Raw genomic sequence first — 19,233 nt, 5'->3', positions numbered from 1 at the left:
GTTCTCAGAGACAGGATAACTACCAGTGGCTTGTTTTTTCTGTGCACTGTTTCCCTATTGACTTTGCATCTTTTTTATAACATTTGACTTTGAATGTACATGGGCATTCACTGTGTAGCTTACAATGCTAAATTTCTTACCTTCTGTCTGGAGGAAAACCTTTTTCCACCTCTGTTGGTGACCAATGCCTTGATACAGACTTTAAAAACATATTTTTCAGTATATATGCACATAACTCCTTACATAGTATCGTACATACATTTCACAGTGATATTAAAGACCAGTATGATCACGGCTTTCATTTGAAACCATACAGGACAAGGGGGATCCAGTGGATATAGTGTACTTAGATTTTCAGAAAGCCTTTGACAAGGTCCCTCACCAAATGCTCTTAAGCAAAGTAAACTGTCATGAGATAAGAGGGAAGGTCCTCTCATGGATTGGTAACTGGTTAAAAGACAGGAAACAAAAGGTAGGAATAAATCATCACACGACACCCTGGCACCCCCTTATTCATCACTGTCATATAATTAGGATATGTTGTGCACAAACTATGCCTTGTGAGGTATCATTCTAAAAGTCTTGATCTGCTAGACATTAATATCTCATTGGATTGTATGTGCTATCCTTCTATGTGAAGTTATGACGTTTGGCTATGTATCTGTTACAGAAACATGTTGTGAGGTTGAAAACAACCACAAGCAGCCTTTCAGGTATAACAGTAAAAAGGCCAAACAATGTTTATGGATTATTGAGGAAAGGCACACAAGCACAAGGATTATCCCAGGAGCTGTGTACAACAGAAACCTCTCAGAGATAGCTCTACATAATGGGAACTGTTTGACCCAGGTCACAGCAAAAGAACTTTCCAGCAAGTGGGAAGAAGATATAAAATGGGGAAATGACATCATCATGATACCTCACTCTCCCTACAACAACATACCTGGAAACACCTGAGGAACAAAGACTGAACAGGGAGGAAGTGATGGTCCCAGGCTAAAGGGATTTCTAGCCTGTGTATGAAAACCTGGGAAACCCAAGTTGCAAGGCAAAGGCAGCTTGTGCCTTTGCTTTATGCCAGTGTGTTTATTACTCAGGGTAAGAATTTGCTAATTCATATCCTACCTATCTAGTATATTAAGCTCAGTTTGCGTTTTTGTTTATTTGCTAGGTAATCTGCTTTGATCTCTTTGCTAGCACTTATAATCACTTAAAATCTATCTTTTGTAGTTAATGAACTTGTTTTTGCTTTATCTAAACCAGTGAGTTGTAGTGAAGTGAATGAGAATCACAGCTCAAGGGGCAAAGGCTGTTGCATATTCCTCTCCACAATGAGGGAGGGGGCAAAGTTTATGAGCTTACGCTGTACAGTTCCCTGTGCAGCGCAAGATGGTATAATTTTGGGTTTATACTCCAGAGGGGCTCCATGCCTGGGGAGCTGGGAGTTGCCTTGGCTGTAGCCTTCCTACACCAGGGCTGGTCACAGAGCCTGCATGTAACTGCACCTGGGTGTGACCCTACTGTATGAATGCTGGTGAAAGTGCAGGCTGGAGGGTTTTGCAGCTTGTCACAGCAGTACAGAGTGAGAGCGAGCCCAGGCTGGTGGGAGAGGGGGCTCAGTGGTACCCCAGTTCCAGGTGGCATCCCAGGGGAAACCATCACAAGACAGTTTTCAGAATGGAGAGAGGTAAATAGTGGTATCCCCCAGGGGTCTGTACTATATTCATAAATGATTTGGAAAAGGGGGTAAACAATGAGGTGGCAAAATTTGCAGATGATACAAAACTACTCAAGATAATTAAGTCCCAAGCAGACTGCGAAGAGCTTCAAAAGGATCGCACAAAACTGGGTGACTGGGCAACAAAATGGCAGATGAAATTCAATGTTGACAAATGAAAAGTAATGCACACTGGAAAACATAATCCCAGCTCTCCATATAAAATGAGGGGGTCTAAATTAGCTGTTACCACTCAAGAAAGAGATCTTGGAGTCATTGTAGATAGTTCTCTGAAATCATCCACTCAATGTGCAGCAGCAGTCAACAAACCTAACAGAATGGTGGGAATTATTTAAAAAGGGATAGATAAGAAAACAGAAAATATCACATTGTCTCTATACAAATCCATGGTACACCCACATCTTGAATATTGCGTGCAGATGTGGTCGCCTTAGGGTGTAGGCTCAGGGTGTATGTCACCAGCATCTATGTCTCTGTAACCAGAGTCAATATACTTGCCTCTATTAGCGGGGCATTGAGGCCCAATAGCCAAAGTCAATGTATTAGCCCTGCTTAACAGGACAGTATGGCCCAATGGCCAGAGTCAGTAGATCCTCCCTCTTGGCAGGGCAGTAAGGCCTAGCATCCAGGGTCAATGGATTCACTCCTCTTAGCAGGTTAGTAGGGCCTCGTGGCTGAAGTCAATTAGAACTGTCCCAGTTTGCAGGGCCATAAGGGCTAGTGATCAAAGTCTATGGATTCATCCCTGTCCATAGGGCAATAGGCCTAATGGCCATAGTCAACGGATTCACCCCCATTTGCAGGGCAATAAGGCCTAGTGGTTAAGTGGACTCAGTCAGGGAAGGAGGCTGCCATGCCCAGAAATGGAGGTAGTGGCAGCCTGGGCCCTCCTTCTCCACCAGGCTCCAGCCCAGGGCCCTGGTAGTGGCAGGAACGCATGCCACTGAGTCAGCGGAGATTGGGGGAACACTGAAACATGCTGACTTAATATTCTGGTTCACTAACTGGGCCACTATTTGTTTCCTCTGGGCTGCTTCCTACTGTGTTTCTCGCTGCTGTAATCTGGGCATCTCGGCTGTCACGGGTTCCCTGGCAACTCTGGACTCTGCGGGACCTCTGTGGGTAGCCTGGCGTCTGCCTGGTTGCAGCATCTCTGGCTCCCACAGTCTCTGACTTCGGCTGATCCTCGGCTGGAGCCAGCAGCGTGTGATCTTACTCTCCGGCAGGCAGCCCCAACTGAGCTGAGCTGCTCGCTTTTATACTGCTGCATTTGGAGCATGCCCAGTAGAGTTGAGGGGGCGTGGCTTCCTCAGCACACAATGTAGGGTTAACCCTTCCCAGTCCAGTCCGGGGTGAGTGCTCCCTGTTTCATTGCCCCATCTCCAAAAAGATATATTGGAATTGGAAAAGGTTCAGAAAATGGCAACAAAAAATATTAGGCACATGGAACAACTGCCATATGAGGAGAGATTAATAAGACTGGGACTTTTCAGCTCGGAAAAGAGACGACTAAAGGGAAATATGATAGAGGTGTATAAAATCATGACTGGTGTGGAGAAAGTAAATGAGGAAGTGTTATTTACTCCTTCTCATAACACAAGAATTAGGGGTCACCAAATGAAATTAATAAGCAGCAGGTTTAAAACAAATAAAAGGAAGTATTTTTTTCACACAATGCACAGTCAACCTGTGGAATTCCTTGCTAGAGGATGTTGTGAAGGCCAAGACTATAATAGAGTTTAAAAAAGAACTAGATAAATTCATGGAGGATAGGTCCATCAATGGCTATTAGCCAAGATAGGCAGGGATGGTGTCCCTAGCCTCTGTTTGCCAGAAGCTGGGAATGGGCAACAAGGGATGGATCACTTGATGATTACTGTTCTGTTCATTCCCTCTGGGGCACTTGGCATTAGCCACTGTCGGCAGACAGGATACTGGGCTAGATGGAGCTTTGGTCTCACCCAGTATGGCCTTTCTCATGCTCTTATGTTTGGTGAACCAGGAGGTACAGACCAGAATCAAGATATTCCTGTAACCCTCTGGCCAGTTGTCAAAAAGGGATTCTTGAGTCACAGTTATGACATAAGAAGACCACCAGGAACTAATTGCTGAGATTTACACTGACATGTGCAAATGCAGGTGCAGAAATTTCAGATGAAATAGACCACTAAAATGATTACCAACAAAAAAGAAAACCGTATAAATCCAAATCAAACTGACCAAATAAGAGTGACCACGTGTTGACCCCCACCTCCTCCCACATAAAAGACAGAACTCTACAAACTCCAGAGTACCAGTAATTACAGGAACTATGCTAGAAGTTAAACTAATACTAATCCTTAGCACTTACAAAGGGTCAAATGCTACAATAATTTCATTCACTGACCATGGGTGTTTGCAAGAAGATCATCTCCTCCATCATGTTCCTTTTCACCCCACAAGAGCGTAGGATCTTTTGTTCACAGGGAGATCAGCATTAATCTCCATCTCAAAGTGGAATGTCAGTCACAGCTGCATTTAAGGAAGAGAAAAACAGATTAAAGTAAAGTAGCTATGGGAAGCTGGGCTACTACAGTTCTGGAAATTTAAGGTCTGATCCTGCTTGGTAGTGGCCATCCTGAACAACCATTGAGTTGAGATGCTCAGCACCACGTAAGATTGAGGTTTTATGGTACACAGGCCAAAGGCTGGTAATTGTATTTTTACATGAAACTAGCAGCATTTCCATTCAAAGCCATTAATTGGAACTCACTGACTCTCTCTGGGTTGTTCTCCCTCCAAATCTGTATTTCTCCCCCTTTCCAGGAAGAAACAGAAACCCAGTCCTGTTCTTTCCAAAGTTCCCCTCCTGTGCATTTATCCTGATGTATTGTATCCCATACACATTTGGTGGGATACAGGCTTACTGCCTAGCCACCTTGGGTTCCCTTCATCCAGGGGTAGGCAACCTATGGCATGCGTGCCGACAGCGGCACGCGAGCTGATTTTCAGTGGCACTCGCACTGCCCGGGTCCTGGCCACCAGTCTGGGGGGCTCTGCATTTTTATTTACTTTTAAATGAAGTTTCTTAAACATTTTTAAAACCTTATTTACTTTATAATATATAACTAAACTATTGTTGTGTGTAGACTTATAGAAAGATCTTCTAAAAACATTAAAATGTATTACTGGCACGCCAAACCTTAAATCAGAGTGAATAAATGAAGACTTGGCACACAACTTCTGAAAGGTTGCCGACCCCTGCCTTCATCTATCGAACACCTGTAATTTGTCATGAAAGTGATATCACAAATTTAATGTGGATAAGACTATTCAAAAAATGAACATTAATATGTTCCAGGACAGTCTGTCAGGACTTAGACATGGGTGCTTAGACCTAGTGACCAGAGAAGGGGTGTCAGGGCTAATGGTCAGAGGCAGAGGCAAAGACAGGTGTCAGAGCCAGAATCAGAGTCCAGGAATCAATCCAGGGGTCAGAGGCAGAATCAGGGATCAAGCAAGAGTCCGGTCCAGTGCACCAGCCCACCATGAAAACTCTCACTTGCTCAGTCAACTTCCTGTGCTTCCTTCTGGCTTAGATAGTGTGGTTGGGCAAATCGGTGGGGCCGGTCATCATCCCCAGTCAGGATCCTCCTGGGAGGGGTCAGAGTTCTGCTAGCCCCTCACTTCCAATAGTTCTGGATGAAATATCTGGGGGTGGCCAGGGTGTGAGGGTTGCTTGGGAGGCTATGGGCCCATGTTTGAAATCTGTAGACCCTTACACATTGTCATAACCACAAACAACACTATATCTGAGTGATAATGCTAACGTTTACAACCCTTAAACCCTCACTGGATAGAGTTCATCCAGGATGCTCAGTCAGTGAAACCAAAGGCACCTGATGTGACTTTTAACTTAATGTTTTGTTCAAATCAGTGGGCATTATGAAACTGCTTTCCAGGCACATGTACATTCTGCAGCAGTGAGCAGAGCTGAAATTCACTAACTGTTAGGGTAAGCCTGATCCTCAGCTATTGTAATACAATGTTCTGAAACATTACAACATTCTGCTTGTTTTAAAGGATAATATTATATTGCAGAGTAGTTGGCATCACTTCCTCTGGAGACGATAAGGGATCAGGCCTAAGGAGAGTGTATTTAACACTTCTTTGCTGGGAGCCTTTCTTATTACATAATGTGAAAAGGACTTACTCTTTGCAAAGAGAACAGTGAAACAAATTAAGCCCTCAGAGTCCTTGAGCTCGGAAGGAAACCTGGTTGCAGAGAATTGGAAATATGGTACAACATTTTCAATGATATCTAGAATAAAGCAGCACACTGTAAGGAAAAAATATTCAGAGGGCAAAGGTGGTTACACTGTTCCATGAAATCAGAGTAGAGGCATGTGAGCTTGCTAACCTAAATCAAGCATTGGAAAATACCAAAAGAAGGGACAAAAATATTGAAATATTTCACAAATCCCATTCTCCATTCCAGATCATCTCAGTGGAAAGTCTTAACTGTAACACTAATAATTCAGCAACCTGGTGATTCAAGCAAACATTCTGCCTCCAGCTCGTGTAATAATGCCAAATCCAATGAATTCCAAGCAGATGGTTTATTTAAAGATCATGTTGTACATGGTATAATCAATATCCAAATTACAGCAGGAATGTTGCAAGGAAAAAAAGATATAATTGTACACATGTGAAAACCCTCCGTTTGGACATAGACAGGGCAAGGGTAATCAGCACTTCTTAAAGTCTTAGAAATGCTGTGAAAGAGCTGAAGTGCGTGTAATTAACAGTGAGAGTCATTGTAGCAAAGCAGATAAAGTTAATTATACAGTAAAGGAACATTTTTATGCAGTCGATGTGGTAGTAATCAGATTCAACAGAAAAGTCCAGAAGGAACTATGCACAATACGAACAATGATTTGGTAAAAGTGTCCTGCACAAATTACTTAAATAAAAAGACATAATATATAGGCACGCAGCTGGGGAGGGCAAATGGTAATGAAGAGTCATGGGTTTTTGCATACTCTAAGTTATTTAAGAAAATAATGGGCCTCATGCTGCAGACTTTACTCATGCCAAAGTCTCATTTACTTCATTCTAGAGGCGTTCTAGAGGTTGCACTGAGATTTGCAATTATAGCAGGGAACCAAAGCCCAAATCCAATGCTCATCAAAGCCAATAAAAATATTCCTACTGACTTCAATGGATGTTGACTTCTAAGGTATTTAGGTGTTACTGTGCGCCAACTCCTAAGTGCCTAAGTCACTTTTGAGAGATTGTCTCCTAAATCAGTTAGGTGTTGCAACAGTGAGTACAGCAACACCTAAATACCTTTAAAAATCTGGGCCCAGATTCTTTTGTTATATATGAAAAATAATCTGTATCCCCACCAAAGTTCATCCATTTACACTTTGAGTAGAGAGTTACTTTCCGGAAGTAAATCTGTACTTTAGGAGAAAGGAGAAGCTAAAATGTCCTTCTTCTGACATTTAGACTTGCAATCTAGCATTTCCTTAGGATTCTTCTAGCTAATAAGTGGCTTGGTTCTAACAGTTCAGAGTTTGCATCCACAAAACTGTGGCCAGAACCTCAGATGGGGTGAGGCTCTGGCATATAATGTCCAAAACGTAAAATTATCTTTAAGTTGCATTTCAAAAGCGTAAGTCAGAGATTTCTGAATGGTGTTTGCCAATTTCCCCTGCATTTTAATATTAGTTTGGTTTGGTAATATACATATTATGACAATCTTAACTCTATACTGATGAAGTACTGTACTTTATACTAGAACCAGAGATGGCCCTTGCCTGCCGATGGGGGGGAGGGGCGGAGTGAGGGCAGCTGGCTTCAGCAGTGTTACCACACATGCTCAGTCTGTGTGAGCATGCTCAGTACAAGCCCAGTAGCAAATCAGGGGGAGGGGCACATGACCCCGCATACCCTTCCCCCCCCCACACGTGTCGCCTCTGGCTGGAACATATATAGAGATCAGCTAGTGTATTCACTGACCTTTGGGTTAGTGGGAAAATTCAGCTTTAAATTTCCACGAGACAGAATTGTGATGAGATTTTGCCCAGATTCTGCATTGTGCCCACTTAGGTATCGCACTGCTAACAGTGAGCAACATAATCCAGTGAACAGGGAACCAGACTGGGACTCAGGACATCTGGATTCTGTTTTTGGCTCTGACACTGACCTGCTGCGTGACTCTGGCTGTGTCATTTCCCCTAGCTATACCTCTGTTTCCCCTCTCAAACCTCTCTCTTGTCTAGTTAGATTGTAAGCAATTTTCGGCAGGAACTGTCTCTTACTATGTGTCCAGATCTTTGTTGGTACCTTTAGGTTTTACTATCACACAAATAAGGGAACGATAAAACAAAATAATAAGAATGAATAGCAGACCCTGGGCGGTTCACCCCAGTTTTGTAGGGGGATCCTATAATGGAGTAGAGACAGTGCTGCAGCCCATGCTGTCAGTGGAGGGGGTATGGCTGGGACAAAAGTAGGGAAGGGGTGTGTGGGTCTCCTTCACACTCATTTGATCTATAGCTAGTTTTTGACACCTCCTGACCATTAGAGGCCAAAGATCTCTCCAACTTGTAATTAATTATGATAGTTTAGTTTGCTTCTTCCCATGCTAATAAATCCCTTTAAATGGCCGTTTGCTGGTATGTACTGAATAACAGAAAAAAAAGTTTAAAGAGATTTATTATTAGGAGTATGTGAAAAGTTGTATCTCAAAGCATAATGCTGAAATAACAGGAGGGGAATTGCTGATCGGAAAACATCCAGCTAATTTTTTTTTAAAGGCTACAAACCAAACCCAAACCAATTAAAATGAAACAAATGTCTGATTGGTTCAAAGAAATTAGCAACATGGAGATGCCGGGAATGAGTGCTCAGTACAAAAGAATTCATCCAGTCCCCAGAAAGAGTCAAGAAATTCTTGAGATGGAAAGATCACAAAACAAGGTCATTTTCTGAATATCCTAAGACTTAATAATGTACACAGGAGAATGCGGAGTAAATACTCTGGTGGCTTAATGCCACTCAGATAATGGAGTTACACCAGCAGAGATTTTGGTCCTGTATCTTTAATTTATCAAACACAAAGATTATTATTTTTGGATGTGAGAAGTTCCACAGATTATAAAATGTCAACAATAATCAGTTATTAAAGCAGATCACAATCTTCTAGACGACATATTCAGAGAAACTCCCTGCAAAACACTCCCCTAGGTTTCAAAAAGATACAGAGATATATATTAATTTGATAGGAAGCATAGATCTAGGACAGAGCTTAGTGTTACATTCAACAGTTCATAGCAGTGAACTGAAGGATAAAGAACAAAATGTCTCAAGTATCATCAGTTCCAAAGTCAAGTTAGGGCAGCCTGGAAAATGAAACAAGCTGTCCGAGCATTGCAGCATGGTTTCAAACAGTCTGAGAAAATGTAACCAGGGCCGCCCAGAGGGGGGGACAAGGGGGGCAATTTACCCCAGGCCCAGCAGGTTTTCGGGGCCCCTGGAGCAGGGTCTTTCACTTGGTCCGGGGGCCCCGGAAAACTCTCACGGGGCCTGGGCCCCCGGAGCTTCTTCGCTCCCGGTCTTCGCTGGCAGGGGGTCCTTCCTCTCCGGGATAGAAGGACACCCCCCCCCCCCCCCCCCCGCCGAATTACCACCGAAGCGGGACCCGCCGCCGGAGTGCAGCCGGGTCTTCGGAGGTAATTCGGCGGCAGGGGGGTCCTTCCATTCCGGGACCCGCCGCTGAAGTGCCCCGAAGACTCGCAGTGGGGGCTGCACTTCGGCAGCGGGTCCCGCTTTGGTGGTAATTCGGTGGAGGGGGGTCCCCGCCGCGGGTCTTCAGGGCACTTTGGCGGCGGGTCCCAGAACAGAAGGACCCCCCCGCCGCCGACTTACCGCAGAAGCGGGGCCCCCCGCCGCCGAAGACCCCGGGCCCCTGGAATCCTCTGGGCGGCCCTGAATGTAACTGGCATTTGAGAGAAGAAACTGCAGCTTGGAATGTCATTCTGTACAAAGGATACTTAAGCATAATATCAGACACCACAATGGCTGAAATACTACAATTAGTCCATGGCATGTACACGTATGCATTTGCAATGCAAAGGCAAGGGATGCCATGCTTCCAGATGGTCCTGAATTCAGAAAGCGATGCTCTAATATCCATTCTGACATTTGCACCAAACACAGATGTTGGGGCAGAAAAGAGGAGCAAGAGCCCTCAGCCTCAAAGGCGCCATGGTAGATATCTCAGCCACAACATCCCTAGTCTCACAGGGTATGTCTCTATTGCAACCCACGCTGTGATAGCAGCCTAGGTAGACAAACCTGCACTAGCACTGTGAAAAACAGCAGCATAGATGAGGTGGCACAGTCTTTGGCAATGCAAGTAGCTACCCATGTTCCAGAAGCACTTGTACAGCCTGTGTTGAAGCCTGGACCATCACATTTACACTGCTATTTTTAGCAATGCTAGCCCAGGCAAAGCTGGAGCAGGTATGTCTACCCGAGCTGCAGGGCCGGCTCCAGGCACCAGCTGAGCAAGCTCGTGCTTGGGGTGGCAGATTCTAAGGGGCAGCATTCCGTCCAATCCTAGGGTGGCACAGCTGCCTTTTTTTTTTGGTTCGCTGCTCCAGCCACCCTGCGCCCTAGTGTTTTTTTGTTTTGTTTTTTCTTTTGTTTCGCTGACGACTTTCAGTGCACCACTGTAGGGGGTGGCGGTGCGGAGGAGGGGAATGCCCTGCTGGGAGAGAGCTGTGCACTCCATTTGCCCCAGCCAGTGCCAGGTCTGCAGCAAGCCGGGCAGCCCACGTCCTTCCCTCCCCGTCGACTGATGACTTTCAATTCACCTGCAGGCGGGAGCAGTGCGGAGCCCTCCCGGCAGGCGGCACTGCCGGAGGGGCTGAGTGGTGAACGCCCCGGCTGAAGGAAGCCCTGGCCGCCCTCCCCTTCTCTTTTCCCCACGCTCCTTCCCTCTCCCCCCCCTCCAGCCAGGGCATGCACTCCGCTGCTCGGGGCATGTCTGCAGTGCAGGGAGTCCAGCTAGCCAGAGTGCAGCCACCGCCCACCCAGAGACTCGCCAGCTCAGCTGGGGGAGGAAGCCGCGAGCCACCAAGTAAGTGGCACCGAAAGTTTGCACCCTGGTTTTTTTGCTTGGGGCAGCAAAAAAGCCAGCGCCGACCCTGCCGAGCTGAAATAACTCCTTGGATTGCATTACAGACATACTTATAGTGACGTTTCTTCCTCCCACCCTTTTGAGATGGTGCTCAGAGCTCCAACACCAAAAATCTCTTGGTACCTTTTATGTTTAATTTTTTTTAGTTTGATGGCAGTGAAGAGAGGCACTGAAGTGTCCTTGAAATGAGGATTACTTGAGACTGAGGTGACAGTAACAACAAGGACCTTGTACCGATTTCCTTGGCATTAATGAACACCTGCAGATTAAGTGAGGACCTACATTGGCTTTTGGCACTGAGAAATCTTTGTCACTGCTTCCTTAGTATCCAATTTCTTAGCTACCTGCAGAGCAAATGGCACCAATGATGGAACCAAATCACTGGGTTCCTAATAAGTGAAAAATCAGCCATTGCACTGGTGGAATTCTAGCATTGGCAGGCTCATGTTTTAAAGCTGATGTTCTCAGTGCCAATGAGATTTCAGCCCTACAGAAGACTTGGGTCCTACATTACTGCCCTGGAACCTGATCTATCTGCAGTGGACTTTGACCTCAGGACTGTCCCTGACTTTGAAGCCCAAGATGGACTGCTGTGTCCCTTCATAGGGGCAGATGACTGATCTGACATTGGAGCCAGCAACCTGTCTGTGTGGGCCTGGGGTGTGGAGGCTCTACGCACCATGCAGTGATATGAGGAATGCTCTTCCCCCAGGCTGAGCAAACAATCAATATGGTTCAGGAACATGAAGGCCCACAACCCACATCACTTAAATCTGCCCTGCTTATCTGAGTCCTTGGAGATTGGACCAGCCCTGACTGAAAGCTCTGAGTACCCAAGGCCCAGCATAAACTAAATGCCAAATCATGTAAACTATCTAATATTTGCTAACTAGCTAAGTACCTAATACACTAGAAATTAAGGGAGCTGTGGATCAGAAGTTGCTACATGCACTGACATCCACAGCTTGGCTTGGGAAAGAACGAATGTAGGTGGCTGGGGTCGCATGACACTTTTATAACCTCAGCTCTAAACAAGGAGTGTTGCAAGATGGTGTTTGTCAGCCCTAAGAGGCACTGGTATCCTGAAATTCCAAGGGTCAGAGTCTGAGGTCCCCCAAGTGGGAACATTCACAGGCAATTCATAAGGAGAAACAAGCATTCTTGATTTAAGAACAATGAATTTGGACAGATGAAGAGGAGGCAAAATCATCTCTATGGTGAGTTCAGGCAGCCTACCCCAGACTTCCACAATTATGGCTTTAATTACCTAAGCATTTCGACAACTGTTGCTTAGTGATAATTTGGCAGTACCTGATCATTTTAGTTAGGATTTAGTGATGACATAGTTTCACTTTACATTGTGAAAAAACAAAAAGGAGAGGTAAAATTATGCTTCAATATTGCTCTGAAACACTGTCACCTTGTGGCAATTTGCAGGTGTAGCACATCACATCACAGTGCAACCCAGATCACTTCTGGAGACTAGGCGCGGTGCTAGAAATAGATTACAGTTCAGAAGAAAGAGGTAGGAGGGCTCTTCTTTTGTCAAAGCAGTCCACCCATCCCTGCTACAGCCCAGTATCTGTGGCCGAAGAGATGAAAGCAGGAGATTGACTGAGGATTAACAGTGCTTTAGCCCATTCACTGAACTACCACTGTGTTTCATCTCATCATCTAAAGCCCTTGTGGGTTTTGACCCCTTCCTCCAAAACACAGCCAATGAATTCTGTCCTGTAACTCCTTCCAGCTACCCAAGCCAAACTTTTTACCTCACTACTTACCACTCAGTGGGCCAGATTCCTCTCTCGGTTACCATTGGTGTGAATACAGTCTCTCCACTGACTTCAGTAGAGTTGTACATGCCACCAGTTCTGCATGAAGAACAGTTGCCAGACTCTGCCTTTGATATGTGCAGCTCACTTACAAAAGGGTAACTCTTTAAAAAAAATCCCCATGTTGTCACTAGAGCACAGGGCAGACCTAAACAAAGGAGAGGTGGGTAATAAACTCCTCCTGAGCTAAGGTGTTCATGCATAAGTGACTGTCTCATGGTTCTGGCTCACTGTACTCTCAGGAAACAGGAGTTAGCTAGCAGTGGCACTGGCTTCTAACGTGTCACAAAGCTGGTCAGTGGAGCAGGCATATCAAGATAGGGTAGAGAGATGACAGGAGAAGAAGCATCAGTGAGCAGGGAATACAGTAAGGCTACAACAGCAGGGGGTCTAAAGGCAGAGAGAAACTCCTGGCAAGACCACATTGCTGCAGTCGAAGAAGGCGAGGCCTCCAGTGCTGCCAAAATCAAGATAGCAGTGTTGGGCAAGATAGGTTCATGGCCCTGCCTGACGCTCCCTTGACTGAGAAGGGGTTAGTACTAGATTGTTGGAGGAGCCATCTTACGAGAAAAAAGAGGGAGGGATGCCAGCAGCAGCAATACTAAGCCTTGATGTGGAAGTTGGGCTCCCACTTTTCAGTTTCACACCAAGTATAGTATCTGTCAACATAGACAATATCAGCTCAGCAGCCACAGGCACATTTCACCATCTGTGAGTGAAAACGGGACAGTGTGTAAAACCCAGGCACCTTCCTTCTGGGAAGTTTCCACCTGTTGTTTTGGCTGTTCTGGGTCTGAGCTGGTTATGGCTCCAGAAAGACTATGCAAGGCCCTTTTATTATCCCATGTGGCAGCCACAGAAAACAAACCTCTCTATGTAAAGAGCTGCCTCATCTTTTGGGTTTCCAGGTTGAATTAAAAAGATGAAAGGGATTTTTCTTAGGAATTGTGTTAATGTCCTGTGAGAGCACACGTTAGCACAGAAGTATCTGGAAGTACACTTAGAAATTCTGTAACTTAGTGGTGGGGAAGGGCTGGCTGTTTGAAGGGGAACAAGGAGGATAGTGTAACATAACTGGCTGTTGCTCTTACATATGTTAATGTTGTTATACTTCTTGATTTAATAAACAAATGCACCCAGAGAGGACTGGCGCCAGCTGGCAGTTTTACCAAACAGTGCCCTACCTATTAATCCTTTCAACTAAATGGTAAATATAATTACTTTCTCCCTGATAATAATGCCTGCATCTGTAATTTTCACTCCATGCATCTGAAGAAGTGGGTTTTTACCCACGAAAGCTTATGCTCAAATAAATCTGTTAGTCTTTAAGGTGCCACCAAACTCCTCATTGTTTTTACTTTTGCCTTGTTATTTCTGAATTTAGGACCACACAGATATAAGAACAGACAAACATGACCTGCTACAGTGGGATTGCCAAGAGGCAGAGGGCCTGTCAATAGAGTTCTACTGTAGTCCCATTGAGGTCAGTGGAACTGCTCACATGATTAAAGTTACTCCTGAGTGTAAGTGTTCACAGGATTGGGCCTTACAGGAAAAAGAAAAACAACAAACTTGCCAGAGACCTTCTGCTCAGCAGCTGCAGCTGGCGAGGTGCCAGGCTCAGCACACAGACTGGAAATGATGGGCAGTTCTGCATTGTCCTTTTTTAATGGCGGCAAACCTCAATTTTATATGAAGGTCTTTAGGAAAATCAGGGAACCGGTAAAAACAAATTTGAGTTGTGATCTGAATTTTGGATAATACAAAGATTTGCATATTTTGAAGACTAAATACTTCAATATTATTCACTTCTACCATATCATCTGAGGTTAATAGTCTAATAGTTTTCTATTCAAACTATACCTTCCACATTCACACTAAGAGCACAGCAGAACTGTTTAAAAATGGATTAACTAATACAACTGCATAAATATGTCACATGAAGCCATTTCAATAACCATGTCAGCGCATCTACATTACCCCTCTTCAAGCACTACACCTGTTCTGGAATGGATGAAGTAATGTGAATATAAAGAAGCATCCCAGGAGCTCTGATCCCATTTCCCTATCTGATCATTTCAGCCCTACTTTTTGATACTTTTTGCAACAAAGGAATTTATTTATTTATTTGGATTCTTTTAGAGATCTTAATCCAAATTAGAATTATTACCACCAAATTAAGCCTTATTTTCTTCTTATAACAATTGGTGACATAAGAATTACCTCCCTGAATTCTAACACATTTGGCAATAAAGATCAAAGGCACACAGTTAGGTTCCTCTCCTCCTAGTTATTGTTTCAAGCAACCACTAGGTAAGGGAAGAACAAAGACACATACATTTAGAAAACTGTGGGCTAAATATTTAGACAAAAATTGAAAAATAAATTAACTAGGTTTTCACATATAATTGCCAAAACAAAATGCATCGCTTTAACAATAATAGAAAACCACATTGAAAGTAAAATCAACTGTCTTATTCTCTTTTCACTCATAGCAACATACTGTTATAGGTTGGGCTAAACCTCATTGAATCTGGCAGGTGCAACTGATGTCTGTCATTTAAGATAGTAAAAACAGTTAAGCTCCTTTATGAAATAATATCAGTGTCCACTCACAACAAAGGCATGTCCAAGGCCACTCGGAAATGTGAAGTATGTGGGCGAAGGCCTTCACGAAGTATTGACTGAATGAATGTGGGTGGATACTGGCGGAGCTAATTGACAGGCTAGGGGTGTATGCGTGTGCCTTTTCAAGTATATTATGCAATTCACAAAAGGAGGAATCTGACACACATTTTCACACAGGACTAGAGAGAAAGCCAGCCCTATACTCATCCAACAGCAGCTGCTGCAGTCCCACAGATTGGGCCTGGCTGTTGTTCCGGGTGTTGCGATGTGGCACTGCAATCCAATGTACCATGCCGCAATGCCACACACTCAAAATTGACCCAGTCACCCCTCTGTCATGATGGAAGAGTGGCCGGGCTCCAGGTGGCAACGCTCAGAGTGGGGAGCTGGGCTGAGCGTTGGGACAAGAGCCGCCATTGCCAGAAGAATGCATGGTGGGCTTGCTATCCAGTCCACCACAGCTTCACCTCATCTGGATGCAAAACTTGCTTCTGGCACTGGAAGCGGGGAAGACAATAAGAAGAGCATACAGAAACTGAAGGAAAAGGAAGCTACGGACACAGCCTGGATAAGCATGTGTGTGTGGCCCTGAGAGAAGCTAGAAAGGGTGTGTGGCCCTGAGAGAAGCTAGAAAGAGGATTTTTGGACCTGGCTAAGAGAGGCAGGGGTGGCTCTAGCTTTTTTGCCGCCCCAAGCACAGCAGTCAGGCAGCCTTCGGCGGCTTGCCTGCGGAGGTCCCCGGTCCCGCGGATTCGGCGTACCCACCGCCGAATTGCCGCTGAATCCGTGGGACTGGCAGACCTCCTGCAGGCAAGCCGCCAAAGGCTGCCTGACTGCCACCCTGTGGCTTGCCACTCCAGGCACACGCTTGGAGCGCTGGTGCCTGGACCCGCTACTGAAGAGAGGATTAGCAGCTGTTGTTTGGTTCCTCCTGTGTTCAGGGAAACAGGACTTTGCACATTCTTTGTAAACAAACAAGACTGCACCAAGGTACCCAACTCTCTCATCAATTTCTCCTCCTAACTGGGCCAACCTACAAAACCCAGACTTATTGGATGGGCACTCAAAAGGGGTAACAATAGTTAGGGCCTAATTAAAATGTGGCACGTCAAAAAGAAATACTTTTTTACACAATGCACAATTAAACTGTAGAACATATTGCCATAGAATGTTGTTGAAGCCAAAAATTTAGCAAGATTTAAACAGGGATTGAATATTTGCATGGAAAACAAGAATATCCAGAGCTTTCAGTTAATGCAATCAGACAATTTGGAAGAGATATGAGCCCTCAAGTTTTGGGGTGAAAACTAATCACTAACTAATGGAGATTAGTTAGGAGACCTAATATGGGGGAGGGCATATTATCCCACATCTGCCTAATGCGAGGTTGCTTTTTCAGAGGAATCTGGTGCTGGTCAGTCTTGGAGACAGGATACTGAACTAGATGGACTCCAGATCTGATCCGCCTGGCAATTCCTATGTTTCCAATCCTGTCACAAACAGAACAGGAGTACTTGTGGCACCTTAGAGACTAACAAATTTATTGTAGCATAAGCTTTCGTGCCATGATGCCATAAGATTTTGTACAATGCCACGAAAGCTTATGCTACTATAAATTTGTTAGTCTCTAAGGTGCCACAAGTACTCCTATTCTTTTTGTGGATACAGACTAAAACAGCGACTACTCTGAAACCAATCCTGTCATAATTATTCACAAGGAATTCTTAATGTTGTAAACAGTTTAATTGAGTTTAATGGGAATAGGTCTGTGTCTGAACAAGAAAAAGAGAGTCTGCATGTAAATGAGTGTGCAAGGGGAGTCTGTGTTTGCTGAGACATTAGCCATATTTATCAGACCACTGCCAACCAGCTTTTATATTCTTAAATTATATCATCAACAAACAACACACCACAAAACCAATACAGATTGCCCAAAATATATCTGGGGATAAGAATCAAAAGAAAAATACAAAAGAGCCCTGAAACCCTAGTCATAGATAACCGGAACAAATGCTATGACCAACAGGCAAATGACATAAACATCGATGCAAAAGACCTACACAGAGTTCTCAACAGATCATCAAAGCAATCCCTAACCATAATACAACCAGCAAAAGAAGATTGAAAATTCAAAAAGAAAAAAGAAGAAGAACAGTTTGATATAGGCTGTCATAAGCAAAGGGGAAAAACAAAGGAACTCTCCAACTTAAAACACTGAAACAAACACTTGAAGCTAACATATTTCGCACTCACCACACCACAGAACTACTAATTAGTGCTTCCACAGGAATAATAATAAAAAAATCCCATTTAAAAATATTTAGCACAAATCAAAGACGCATTGGGTAACAATTTCTATTAGCAAACCTGTAAAGAATTTAAACCCAATAAAAAAGAAAAACTTTAGGAATACAAAGTAGTGAAATATGGACAAAACAATTCTTTCCAAGATCTGTATGAAGAAATCCAACCCCAAACCTTATTCAAGAACACAAGAGCATAATTTTTACAAAGATTTGACCTGAAGATGCAATTTAAAACCACCAAACCATCCTGAAGACCCCTTTCACAATACTCAAACTCAAGAAAACTCTTCAGAAACACAAATTCAGAAAATCATACAGACCAGATAATATAGGTAATATTTACAAATACACTAATGGCAGTTAGGTGCCCAACTTGCTTTAGCAGTCTGTAGGAACTAGGTGCTTGGCTGCCATTTTTGCCTTTGTAAATTTATTTCCATCTCAAATTGATACTGAAACACAACATAGAAATCATTTAGAAAGCTTTTTAAATTTTTAGCCCAACCTCCCCAATGTTGACACTTCCCTCAGAAAAGGTCAGATGGACTAATCATTCAAAAAGCAGAGAGAGAGCCTCAACTCAGACAATCTCAGAGGTCGTTATATTACCAACAACATCATCAACTGTTCTGTAGCACCCACAATGAAAACAATAATACATTTTAGTCTAGCCAGTAACTATGTAATAATAAAAAACCAAACTGTATTAAGCCGCTGATTGCATTTCACCCAGCAGATGATCAACAAACATATTAAAAAATAAAAGGAGATGAGAGTTTTCTGCTTCACGTAACTTTTTAGAACGCTTTTGATTCAGTCTGGCACCCAGGATTGACTCTTAAATTGATACTAACTAGAATTAGTGAGAAAACATGACACTGTATCAATCTACCAACCTATCAAATACAGAAGAAAAATAAACAATTTGCAAACAGCCCTCAGGCAAGAGAGGGGAATAACACGGGGATGTAATCTGAGCCTAAACCTTTTCAGCATAGCTATAAATGATTTATCGACTCTGCTGGAGCAGTTCGCAAATTCAAGACTTCCACTAAACAACACAGAGATAGATTGTCTAGTTTTGCTAATGACCGGGTTACACTATCACTCATACAAGATCATCTGTATGTATAGTGCCATCTGGTGACTCCAGATAATGTTACAGTCTCCAAACAAAATCACACCACTAGAAATGGACTGAAATACATGGGCTTTATGTGTTCACTTGGGAAAATATAACAAAACTCAGATATTTGGACAGATAAAAAACAATCGTAAAATTTTATTAGACAGAAATTGAACATAGTCTAAATTATAAATACATAGGCAGTAGTGCCAACCCTGAAAGTTCAAAAATAATATGTCTTGTCTATGTAAGTGGTTTCCTACATAGAGGCCTTAGATTGTAAAATCTGTAGGGCAGTGACTACTGACTAGTATAGTACCTAACACAATGGGGCCCCATCTCAGCCGGCATCACTAGGGGCTACCACAATACTAATACCTAATAACAAAAACAGTTTGCTATTCTAATGTCCA

At 43.7% G+C, this 19,233-nt stretch overlaps 1 long non-coding RNA gene across 1 annotated transcript in view; it reads right to left on the bottom strand.

Moving 5' to 3' along the window:
• The window catches only part of LOC123374587, a 55,857-nt gene extending 37,342 nt beyond the window's left edge, over positions 1-18,515 (bottom strand). Inside the window, exons 1-2 of the long non-coding RNA XR_006581134.1 lie at positions 18,489-18,515; positions 4,125-4,249 (exon numbers count right to left, since the gene is read on the bottom strand). This is a non-coding gene — a long non-coding RNA (uncharacterized LOC123374587). The remainder of the gene's footprint in view (positions 1-4,124; positions 4,250-18,488) is intronic.
• Positions 18,516-19,233: the final 718 nt, after the last annotated feature.

Source organism: Mauremys mutica, chromosome 7 (genome assembly GCF_020497125.1).
Source record: "Mauremys mutica isolate MM-2020 ecotype Southern chromosome 7, ASM2049712v1, whole genome shotgun sequence".
NCBI lineage: Eukaryota > Metazoa > Chordata > Testudines > Geoemydidae > Mauremys > Mauremys mutica.
The sequence above is the reverse complement of the archived record's forward strand: the minus strand, read 5'-3'. Positions and strand labels throughout refer to the sequence as shown.